The 12,768-nt window shown below is 41.1% G+C and overlaps 1 protein-coding gene across 1 annotated transcript in view; it reads right to left on the bottom strand.

Moving 5' to 3' along the window:
- TENM2 (teneurin transmembrane protein 2) overlaps nucleotides 1-12,768 on the bottom strand; it is a 1,208,485-nt gene that overhangs the window by 87,485 nt on the left and 1,108,232 nt on the right. The gene's annotated exons all lie outside the window — the stretch shown is intronic.

The following is a 12,768-nucleotide window of genomic DNA, read 5'->3' as shown; positions in this document are numbered from 1 at the left end:
TAGAAAAGCAAGCACATGAGGATTTTAGTGACTCTTGATAACAACCAAATTTGCTGCAGATGCTCCCTATATTTTATATATATTTAAAACTATCAATAACAGATCCCAACTGTTTATTATAGTAGCAATTTTAAAGATGACTTTGAGCACCAGGTCCATTGTACTTGCTCTGAGGAGCCTTTTTTCCCCCTCCTGAGGTATTGTGGGTATTTGTATTGAGAACCTTATAAATCTTTTGTCTGAGCTGAATTAGAGACCCCTGCTGCGGGAAAGCTTGATGAGGCAAGCTAAATTACATGATTTGCTTTTGTGCTGTGAAATACTTGTATTATCTTAAATGTCACGAGCATGATGAAATATCAAATCACAGGATTCACCATTCTATAAAAGCAAAGCTTGTCCAAATAATTATTGCAGGAGGGTGAGATCCATTTTTTTCTTTCTCCTTTCCCCCACCAATTTTCCCCTTTAGTTTAGAGATGATCTTGTTCCAAGAAGCTAAAACAAACCCTTACATTTCAGTAAATAAATAGTCAAAGATACTGCTTAGAAATAGAAACTGTATTGGTCTGTAAGTGAATTTTACCCTTCAGCTGAAGAAAACTTCATTTTGAGCCACAGACAGCTTTCTTTCTCTTACTCTGCTATATCAGTCAGAAACAGAACTAACCACATGTAGAGTGTGGGACATAATGGGCATTCTAGATTTACAGAAATCCTCTCTGATATTATTCTGTGTAAGGTGCATATACATATATTTTCAATTTAGGAACCTGAATTATTAATCTGAGAAAAGATTTAGAAGAGAGAAAAAGAGAAGAATTAGTGCTCATTAGTCAGAGTGTTTATGTGTTTTTTTTATAAGAGTTAAGCAAGTATTAAGATTAAGAGAAGCAAGGACAGTTTGCACATGCTTTCCAACTCAGTCAAATCCAACCACAAAGTGATTAGAAGAGGAAGTATGGAAAAGTTCAACAATTTGGAAAGTTTGGGGGCTAAATCTTAAATCTCCTGCTATGGTACTTCTGAATTAACCTTGAATGTCTCTCAGGAAAAGCATGCAGTAAAACATCTGCTCTGTTTGCTCTCAAGGCATACGGACATCTACTCTGCTCCGTGAACCATCTTGCTCTTATTCTTGGAGCTTGGGTATTTTTAGGGGTTAATGTGTGTATCTCTGTAAATCACTAACACTGCTAAGGTAAGGAACACCCAGCCCAGGGGCAAATGAAAGCTCCTTTCAAGAGTAAGACCTCTAGCTATTCCATAGGCAGTACCAAAGGACAATGGAGGTGGGGGGAGGGGGAGGAAAGCCCCTCAGACAAGTAGCTCATCCTCCCACTTTCCCCTTCTTGCTGGACCTCCTCCTTGTTGGAGCACTGTGGTTACTTGAAGGGGAAAGGGTTGTAGCTCAGAAGTAGAGCACATACTTTGCATACAAAAGGTCCAAGGTTCAATTTCTGGCATCTCCAGTAGGGCTGGAAAAAGATCTGCCTGAAACCCCAGAGAGACACTGCCAGTGAATATTGACACTGGGCATCTCTACACCAGCCTAAAACCCTGCATTTAAAATGGGGCTTTCTGGTTCCATTTTAAATGCAGGATCATGACGACTCCCTTTTTCACCCACTTCCTTTCCCCCCCTCCCTTTCCCCCTCCTTCTCCCTGTATCTGAGTCTTCCATTATCTTTTATTGATCTTTCTCCTCTTCATGCCGCTTTTCCTGTTTTCATGGAGGAAACTCAAGCAGAACACAACAGGGTAATTTGATAGCTCATTATCTGCGATCTATTTAAAAATGGAACAAAGGGCATTTAGTCAGGAGATGCCCTGGAGGGCCATGGCATTATTTTCTTTATTTATTTGTTTAAAACATTTCTGTCCCACCCTATATCATTAAGATCTCAGGGTGGCGTACAGATAAAATCAATTTAAACAGTATAAACAGTCATGTAAAGAGCCTGCAAATGTCCATGAAGTAGCAATCTCAATCAAAGGATAAAAGCTCCGTGTGAAGAAAGCCAATTCTGGACCAGATGGTCTGAATCTGATTCTGTTTCCCATCTTCCTACCTTTGACATACTCAGAGTGCTATGAGAGGAGTTCTCTGTAGGCATAGTTACGTCTGTCAGTGACAGAACTGGGATAGGGAAGGCAATTTAGGATCTGGAAGGTAACCAAAATGTTCTTTTTCTAGCTACTGACATTGAGCTCTTCTTCCATAGCCTCCTTTGCTTTGATTGAGGGAAATCTGTAGCACTCCCTTCCCACCATCTGTCTCAGGCTCTCACCTTTTCTTCTTCCTTTTTTTGGTCGTGGTGGGAGCAAATTTGCAGGCAAATAGGAGGTTTCTACCTATAGCCTACCCCTTCATGGATCACTGCCCTGTTGTAGCGAAGGGGCTTGCGTAACTCAGTGAAGCCATAAGCTATGCCATGCAGGGCCACCCTAGACGGACAGGTCATGGTGGAGAGTTCTGACAAAATGTGGTCCACTGGAGAAGGAAATGCCTAAATCATATCCCTTATGAATATACAGTGGAGGTGAGGAATAGATTTCAGGGATTAGACCTGATAGACAAAGTGCCTGAGGAACTATGGACGGAGGTCCGTAACATTGTTCAGGAGGCAGCAACTCAATCCATTCCAAAGAAAAAGAATTGCAAGAAAGCAAAGTGGCTGTCTGATGAGGCTTTACAAGTAACTGAGGAAAGAAGGGACACAAAAAGCAAGGGAGACGGGAAGATACACCCAACTGAATGCAGATTTCGAGAGAATAGCAAGGAGAGACAAGAAGGCCTTCTTAAATGAACAATGCAAAGAAATCGAGGAAAACAATAGAATGGGAAAGACTAGAGATCTCTTCAAGAAAATCGGAGATCTCAAGGGAACGTTTTGTGCAAAGACGGGCATGATAAAGGACAAAGAAGGCAGGGACCTAACAGAAGCAGATGAGATTAAGAAGAGGTGGAAAGAATACACAGAAGAACTATACAGGAAAGATCTGAATGTCCCTGATAGCCATGATAGTGCGGTCACTGAACTTGAGCCAGACATCCTCGAGAGTGAAGTCAAGTGGGCCTTAGGAAGCATTAGTAACAACAAAGCTAGCGGAGATGACAGTATTCCAGCTGAGCTATTTAAAATCCTAAAAGATGATGCTGTTAAAGTGCTGCACTCAATATGCCAAAACATTTGGAACACTCAACAATGGCCACAAGACTGGAAAAGGTCAGTTTACATTCCAATTCCAAAGAAGGGCAATGCCAAAGAGCGTTCAAACTACCGTACAATTGCGCTCATTTCACATGCCAGCAAGGTTATGCTCAAAATCCTAGAAGCTAGGCTTCAGCTGTATGTGCACCAAGAACTACTGGAAGTACAAGCTGGGTTTCGAAGAGGCAGAGGAACTAGAGATCAAATCGCCAACATTGGCTGGATCATGGAGAAAGCAAGAGAATTCCAGAAAAACGTCTATTTCTGCTTCATTGACTACGCTAAAGCCTTTGTGTGGATCACAACAAACTGTGGCAAATTCTGAAAGAGATGGGAGTACCAGACCACCTTACCTGTCTCCTGAGAAACCTGTACGAGGGTCAAGAAGCAACAGTAAGAACCGGACATGGAACAACTGATTGGTTCAAAATTGGGAAAGGAGTACGACAAGGCTATATATTGTCGCCCTGCTTATTTAATTTATATGCAGAGTACATCATGAGAAACCCCGGGTTGGATGAATCACAGGTCGGAATTAAGATTGCCGGGAGAATTATCAACAACCTCAGATACGCAGACGATACCACCCTAATAGCAGAAAGCGAAGAGGATCTAAAGAGCCTCTTGTTGAAGGTGAAAGTGGAGAGTGCAAAAGCTGGTTTGAAAACTCAACATTAAAAAAACTAAGATCATGGCATCTGGCCCCATCCCTTCCTGGCATATAGAAGGGGAAGAAATGGAAGCAGTGACAGATTTTATTTTCTTGGGCTCCAAGATCACCGCAGATGGTGACTGTAGCCATGAAATTAAAAGATGCTTGCTCCTTGGGAGGAAAGCTATGGCAAACCTAGGCAGCATAGTAAGAAGCAGACACATTACCTTGCCAACAAAGGTTTGTATAATCCAAGCTATGGTTTTCCCAGTAGCAACATATGGCTGCGAGAGCTGGACTATATGGAAGGCTGAGCACCGAAGTATCGATGCTTTCGAACTGTGGTGCTGGAGAAGACTCTTACGAGTCCCCTGGACTGCAAGGAGGTCAAATCAGTCCATCCTAAAGGAAATCAATCCTGACTGCTCATTGGAAGGACAGATACTGAAGTTGAAGCGCAAATATTTTGGCCACCTAATGTGAAGAGAAAACTCCCTGGAAAAGACCCTGATGCTGGGAAAGATTGAAGGCAAAAGGAGAAGAGGATGGCTTAGGATGAGATGGCTAGATAGCATCACCGATGCAATGAATATGAACTTGAGCATGCTCCGGGAGACAGCGGAGGACAGGAAGGCCTGGCGTGCTATGGAGAGTCGGACACGACTGAATGACTGAACAACAACCTATAGCCTACACTGCTCTATTACAGCAATTACCCACTCAGCATGCACGTTTCTGTAGGAGACAAGGGAATGGGTGGAGTGTTAGAGACATCTTTTAACCGATTTTCTGATTTTAAATTTGTCGGAAATCTAAGATAGGAGATAAAGCTTTCCCTACGAAAATTTCACGTTGCTCCTTCTGTGTCTCCCCTACACCCTGTCCCCAGTACATTTTCTACTGCCACCACTAAGCTATTCTCATCTGAAAAGAACTTCCAACAGTCTGGCAGGCTGGTAGGAAGAATGAACAAAACAAATTGTGAGGCAGCTTTGAGTGGCAACATGACTCTTGTAGTCTAATTAACTGGGATTCAACAGATATGTAGTTCACTCTACCATGCTTGAAATGAAACTATGCTTGAAATAAACCATGCAAACGTTCCACTCCAGACTCCATCAAACCAGGAAGTCTTATGAAGGTATAGAATAACAGGGCCCCTGTAGGATCTCATTTTGGAAACTCCTTCCTAAGAGAAGCCCACTGAAGCCTGACATTGGATGTCTCTGCATTAAGCAAAAAACAAACAAACACATCCTTTCTGGGGCTTTCTGCTTTCACTTTCTTTGTGGGATTAGGATGGGCTTCTTTACACAGCAGGCACATGGTTTGAATAGAAAAAGCGCCTCCCTCCCTCCCTGGCATGTGTGCAAAGGAGCGGGGGCGGGGGAGTCTTGCTTTTGTACCTTAACTTGTGCTGTACTGTTTCCTTGCAGCCCTAGGCACACTTACTTGGGAGTAAGCCCCATTGAAGTCATTGGGACTTACTTCTGAGTAGACATAAGATCATGCTGGAAGTCTGCAACCCTCGGCACTCTTACTTGGGAGTAAGCCCCACTGAACTTATTGGGATGCTCTGCATCAACAGAGGATGTTGATTCTGAGCTTGTGGGATGGGGGATCAGATCTGTCTCTCTTCATTGCAAGGAGGCATTTTACTCTCTTTTCCCTCTGATCAGCAGTTGAGAGACATGTGGTTTGAATCGAGGAAAGCCTTTCTTGGCAAGTTCCTAGCGCTAAGCTGCCATTACACACTGCCAATATGGTGCCATTAACTTTTATTACTAGTTTATCTATGATATTTTTGAAAGCATGATAAAGGAGGAAATGTGTGTGAGGCATTCTGGAGGTTGACAACATTATGTAAAGGACCTGCAAAATTCTGTGAGTGACCAATCACAAGCATGCAATAAATTGCTCTTGTAGAGACACCCATTGACTGGGTTCACATGATATACCAACCCATCATGGGTAACTGTGGTTTGAATCCAAACTGCTTCCTGCAGGATGGCTTATTTTTCAGCAACAAGCCACCCTGACAACCCATGGCTTGTTCTAGAGGTTGTTCAACCCATGATGGGTTGGCATGTCATCTGAAAACGGCAGAGCCATTTCATCATGGGTTGAACAATTGACAGGAGCGGCAAAACACCCTGCTGCTCTTTGCAATGTCACCCTTGACCCAAGGGATAGCACCTCCACCAATGTCTGAGCAGCACATCACTGGTTCACCTCCCTTTTTAAAATTATTATTTCAGCCCCAGAAATTTGCACAAATGGGGTCATATTTTTAGGGTTTTTTTGTCAGTCTTTTGCAAGTATGCTCCTACAGCTGCCCAATATGTGTAGTCTTGCCTGGTCAATTTCCTTTCCAGACTTGGAAAGTGCTGAAAAGGTGGAAGACACTGAAAAGTTTTGTTTCACTACTTAAAACCCAGATAATCACATTTCTAACTGGGAGATATTGTGTGTGTGTCCCCCACCCTGCCCTGCCTTTTGGTGCACCTACTTTTACCCCTTTACTGCTGCTTTTCCACTGACAGCTCTGCAATGGGATCCTGGCAACTGTGTGCAAATTAGCCTATATGAAGTCTCGTCAATGCCCATGTACAGTACTACGCTTAGTCACACCCTTTGACAGCTGAAACATACAAGGAAATTGTCCAGGCAAGACTACATATATCAGACAGCCGTAAGATCACACTAGCAAAAGTCTGACTAATAATAATAATAATAGAAATAAACATCACAACCCATTTGTGCAAATTTCAAGAGCTGAAAAAAAAATAAAAAACATTGCAACCCCATTTGTGCAAATTTCTGGGGGTATTTTTTTCTAAAAGACGGAAACAAAAAGGGGTCTCAATTGGAGTGGGGAAGGGGACAGGAGGGGCAGATAAGACGGGTTCAGCTGCGCAGGACACTGGGATACTGGCTGGAGTACAGAGGGGGAAGGAAGGGAAGAACAACCTACAGTGACCCTGATCCTCTGTTGGGTGCACCATGGGTTGTTCCATGAACAACACACACTGCGTAGCTTATTCTCAGGGTGCCTTAGTGTGTTGTGCGAACCCATGCATTGCAGACATTTAGAAAGAAGGTACTCTTCTTGTCTCAGTGGGCTTCTGTGTGATCAATGATCAGTTTTAGGGTTTTTGTCATAATCACTACTGAAATGTTTTAATTCATTAATTCATCATATTTTTCTTTTGATGGTTTTATGAGTTAATTTGGGACTTCTTTTATGAAGAAAAAATTAGGTAAAATTATATTAAAGTATGTCTACATAAACAAACAATTTTTTTAATTGTGTAGGTGTGAACATGTGTGCAGAGAGTGGCAGGAGTCAGCTAAGCAGCGAGATGGAACATGCCATATCCAAATCTCTGGAGACAATCCTCTCAGCTAAAGAGTATGAAGGTGTTATCAGACCACTGTGCTCTGCAACAGTTATTTTGAGACAGCAGGCTTGCCAAGACATAAAATTTGCCTGTAAGGCAGGCCACGATGGTGGCTGAAGCTCACTGGCTGGTATACATATAGGAAGATGAATGAGAAATATTTTATTTAACATCTGGAGTATCAGGATTAGGTATGGCTACTCACTCTCTTACATTTTAATACTGATGTGGCACTTTAGCTTGAGTAAATTAAATGAGGTCAATTAAAGAAAACTGGGCAACAAGGAGTACAGATATGCATCTCCTGCCTGTGAAAGTTCCATGCTTCTCTGTGGAAGATAAAATCTGCCAAGGCATTCCAAAGTTTAGGTAGACTTTATTGAGAGTAAGGTTTTAATACTGAGAAGGGATATAATTGCAGGAAGTTAAAAACAGGAATGAGGAATGGTTTGAGCGTCTTATCTACTCACATAACTCCAAGGTCTGCAAGCAATCCAATCATTACCTCTAACACTGGAAATCCAGAAAAGTCTGTACTTGCAAATAACTTTTAACCTTTTGTTATCCTGTGATTCTTGTTTCCAAATACTTTAACTCTCTGATATTAAGTCTATGGTGTTTTAAATGGTTATATGTGCCATTTTAGGAGATTTATAGATTTTAATCACAGTCCTATGAGTATTACATTCACCATATAATCTTGAATAACTGTTCATAATCCCCACCAAAGATACTTAACAGTTATTTAAACTACTGACAGCTTGATTAGAAAGGGGATTAAACTTTAAAGGATGCTGCAAAGAGTAAATTAATGGACTTCAAACATCTTTTTAAAACCAAAAAAAGTACTCTGGAATGAAAGGCTTTCAGGAAAACCCTATATTTTAATTAGGCAGCTTCCTTTGTAAGAATATTTTATAAAAACCATTGCCTTTTAAATATACTTTTTTATTACTGAACATTAGTTCTGTGAGATTGGAAACAAGCATCCCATTTAATACATCTACATTTGTACACGACAAGTTCTCTTCCTGGCCACACTGGAATTTTGTAGATACGTACTTTATTTTTTATCAAGTCCCAAACCAAAAAACACTAGTATGTAACAGAGATTCCACTGGATCCTGCTGCATTCCTGTGATTAAGACCCATATCTTCCCGTAATTATGAATACAGAATTTCCTTCCCATGAGCAGGATAGCAAAAGCAAAACAGAAATAATTATATTCAACTCCTACAGAGATTCAGACATGGAAATCACCTACTGAAAGGTTGGAATTCAGTCTCTAAGAGTTTACTGGTAAAGCTTTTTAAATTTTATTTTTGTCCTCTTCTAATTTACTCCCCTTCTAATGCTGAATGTGACATTGTGTTTATGAAAAACACACACATGCTACTTAAAGTGTGGTCCTAACTAATAATCTCTATATGGGAAGCCAAAAGCATTCTAAACTTTATAGCTCCTTTGTGAGCAGTTTTCTACCTTTAAGGCTGTAGCAGCTGGACACAAGAATAAAGAAGGAAACATAAAGAGAGAAATCACCAAGCATCAGAAAGAAACCTGCCCGATCCTTCAAACCAGCAGAGTGAAAATGTAGAAAACAACTCTTTACCTTCTTTAAAATCTTTTATATTAAAAGTACAACATCATCACTGTTTTTTCCCACTAAAGATAATTGCCAACAGCCATACAATTATGGAGAAATTCTGGTCAAGGGCACCCTGTAGTGCAACCATATAAAAAGGGTTTAAGGGAGAAGGCATGAAAATGTGTTAACACAGCAGTCGCATGGGTCTACAAGAACAAACAAGTATTGGGTCACAGTAACTCAGATTCAACAGTGATGGCAGTGTCTCAGCAGGCAGAGACCAATGGAGTGGTAACGCTCTGTTACGGAAATCGGAAGATTTCTATGAGCCCCTTATGAAGAACTCCCACAGAATTTAGAAAGTGCAGCTTCAATAGCAAGGAAAAATGTTTTGCATAACAGAAAGAATGGCTGGCTTTCATTCTTGGCTGAGTTGCAAGTTTCCTGTGTGACATTGGGTAAGTCCTTCAGACATATTTTGAAAATACTTTCAACAGTGGACCCTAAAAAGAGCTAGTATTAAAGCATCTGTAGAAAGTGATTGGGTTCAGACTTTGCCTCCCTTCACACACTCACTGTTGAATGGATTGAGGACCTTACAACACTTTCAATATTCGAACGGATGGCATATAGACGCCACCTTTGAATGGATATCTATTTGGATATCTGGTCTGCTTTTGTTGAAGCTTATGTGTAATTGGTAGAAAGTTGTATGAATGCCCAGAAACCTCTGTAGCGACAGCCATAGTATGGCCATTTTTTTTACAAGTTTGGATAAGAAATGGCTGAGATATAGCAGTTTAAAGGTTTTCCTTTGAAGTGTAGTTTTCACGTTTGTACCCATGTTTTGTGCACCTGTGATATACTTCTGGTTGCCCCCCCCCCTTTTGCTAGTTTATATTCTATCTGTCAGGCATAGCCTGCTGTGGGCCCTATGGTTTTAGAATCAGAAGCTGATTCAGAAGTGGACCTGGATGATTTAAAACCCAGTTCAGTCATAAGAAGCCTATGGCCTGAGAGTTTAGCTCGGCCTAGTTTCTCATCTGAAGGCAGGCCAAGGGAGGGTGGCTGGTTCGGGCCTGCTCAAGCTGTGAAATGTCAGGATAGTGAAAGTCTGGCTCTTCCTGGCCTCCCATCTGATCAGAGCAAGACTCTCTTTCAGCCCCAGCTGCAAGATAAGGCTTTGAGTCAAACCTCTGATTTACAACCTGAGAAATCTTCTGTAGGAACAAAGCAGGGAGAGGATTCTGGAGAAGGAGGGGGCTTTGAGAGACTTCACACTGCTTGAGATGCCCTCTCCGATGTAGTGGCCACTGACAGGCAAATTGCCCTGTCAGATAGTCAGAAGGAGGGATTTATCAGCCCCTCCCTTGCATTTAAGCTGCTGCCAAGGCTATGGAGCTTTTGCTGGGAACATCTGTCTTTACTGCCTTAAACCCTTTCTGCCTGGACTTTCCATCAAATGAGCTGCCCAAAACACTTTCTCACTTGGACTCTCCATCAAATCTGGACCCTTGTCTGTTTGAACCTTGTAGCGTTAAGAACTTTCCTGGAATGATCTTGAATCCTGGACTTAGTCTGCCTGGAAGCATAGATTGAAGAGGCCCTGCATGGGAACCTCTGTACTGCCCAGTGCTCTCTCTCTTGCTTGGACGTATAATTGTTTTAACTGCCCAAGATACTGACTTGCCTGGACTTATAAATTATAAACATGAGGCTCTTCTCTGCCCTGAAGTTGTTACTGGGAGCCAGAACAAGGGCTGGTGAGTCTGTGTTGGGAATGCTGTCTTAAAAGCCTATATTGCTCCCTTGCCTGTACTTATCAAGACCCTTGGTCTTTGGTCTGCCTTGACACACATACCATGGAGATTCTGACATAGAATCTATTGTTGGATTGATCTCTCCCTGTGTGTGTAAATTCTAGTTTTGTAACTTGGTCTTGGACCATGTCTTGAATTGCGTGGAATGTTTTCTTGCCTGGATTTATCTTAACCCTTCACCTTGCCTTGTATTCTGAACCATAGAGATCCTGACTTGGAAACTATTGTTGACTGATCCCTGACATGGTCGCAGTTATTAGCCTTAAACTGTTTCTTGAAGTAAGCAATGTTCCTGTGGCTTTTGCCTTAGCTATATAACTTATAAGAAGAGGTAACTTTTAAGCTTTTGCCGTGAGATTTGCTACAATAAAAAATCTCACTGATTTTGGTGTTCTGTGCCAGAGTGTGTGCCAGAAAGATAGGTCATGACACTATCAAACCTTTGGGGAAATAAACAGGTGTTTGGCTTCTGTAAGATAGTCATAGAATCCTATTATTTTACTGTCTTCAGTAGACCTATTTAATATGCTGACACAAAAGCAGATATAGAAATAAGTGGAAGTTGTAAATATTGTTTAAATGTAATATCAGGTGCCATTTATATAGCTGTAAATCTGTTGTTCTAATTACAAAATGATGCATATTATTTCAGTTTTAATTGAGATGTGATTTTGGCAGCTATTCTGGATTTCAAAAATTTCTTTCCCTCAGCATCATGGTGCTACATAAGGCTGGTTTATACACTAAACTATGCATTGTTTAATGTGCTATGACTAGCATATTTGGATTCATGATACGATTTTGTACATATTTTGTTTTTTTTGTCCAAAATACATTTCAATTGGCTGCCATTTTGTAATTTTTCACCTTTGGTATCTAAAGGCGCAATCCTGTGCTTGCTTAGACAGAAAGAAGTCCTACAACTCCCAGCATTCCCCAGCCTGGCTGGGGAATGCTGGGAGTTGCAGGATTTTTTTCTGTCTAAACATATATAGAACTTCACCCTAAACAGCTTTGAGATAAATGTTTGACCTAATATTAGCTTGCACTTAAACTTTCCTCAAAATTGGTTAAACAGTGTGACTACAAGAGTATGTTTATGATGGCAAGAAGCTGGTGTTGGCTGCTTTGGTTTGGGGTGAATGCTAAAGTGTATCACTTAGGTGGATTTGGATTGAGCAAGTCAAAAAACATAGGTAACATTCAAACAAAATAATTTCACACAAATAGCCTCAAAATCTGGGAAATCTCCCTGACTAAATAGCTTCAGGGAGAAAAGATGATTTCTTTAAGTATTTGTATAGAAGCTTTAAAATAGAATGCCTTAAATCAATGCTTTGTTTTAAAATATTATTGCATGAACCTGGAGCTGAACAATTACCAAAATGGTCCTGAGTGAAGGAGAAGGATGAGTGTGGGAAACAAAGGAGAAAATGTAAGTATGGATTGAATGGAAGAATTGACAGAAGTTAATGTATTTGTACAAGATAATTAGAGATGTGTGTGTATTAAATGGGTTAAAACAAATGGATACACTATGTGAAGGCTGAGTATACAGTTGCTACTAAGATAGTATGCATATCATAAGCGCACCACTGGCTTATTCTCTCCCAACTTATGTGAATATTAAGGACATTATGACCTGGTTTGCACATAATGTTGACACATGGTTTCTTCAACCCATGGTTAACCCATGGTTTATTGCCCTACTCTGAGTTTGCCTGGCAGATGACTGAACAAACTATGGTTTGTTTTCCCAGTTCCTGGGATGTTTATTTCCCTTGTACTTTGCGTGCTCCCTCCCTGTCTCCCAAATGCCTCTGCAGTGCTGTAGTACTTGCATATAGAGCAGCTGGGTGTTTGTTTGTTTCTACACTCTTGCCTGATGGCTCTGTAGCCTGGTGAAACAACCCATGAACAACCCACAGTTCTGGGTTTACATGTAATGACAGCCCATAGTTTAAATAACCTAAAGATCACAAGCCGACAGCAAACCATGGGTTCTCTTTCTCAGTTGTTCACAGTTAACAAACCATGGTTTGATAGTGCAGCTGGGTTTGCCCAGCATGACAACCCAAAATTCAACAACTC

This window comes from Heloderma suspectum, chromosome 2 (genome assembly GCF_057233095.1).
Source record: "Heloderma suspectum isolate Gila_16-S chromosome 2, 16-S_ref, whole genome shotgun sequence".
Lineage (NCBI taxonomy): Eukaryota > Metazoa > Chordata > Lepidosauria > Squamata > Helodermatidae > Heloderma > Heloderma suspectum.
This window is presented reverse-complemented; position numbering and strand designations above follow the sequence as displayed.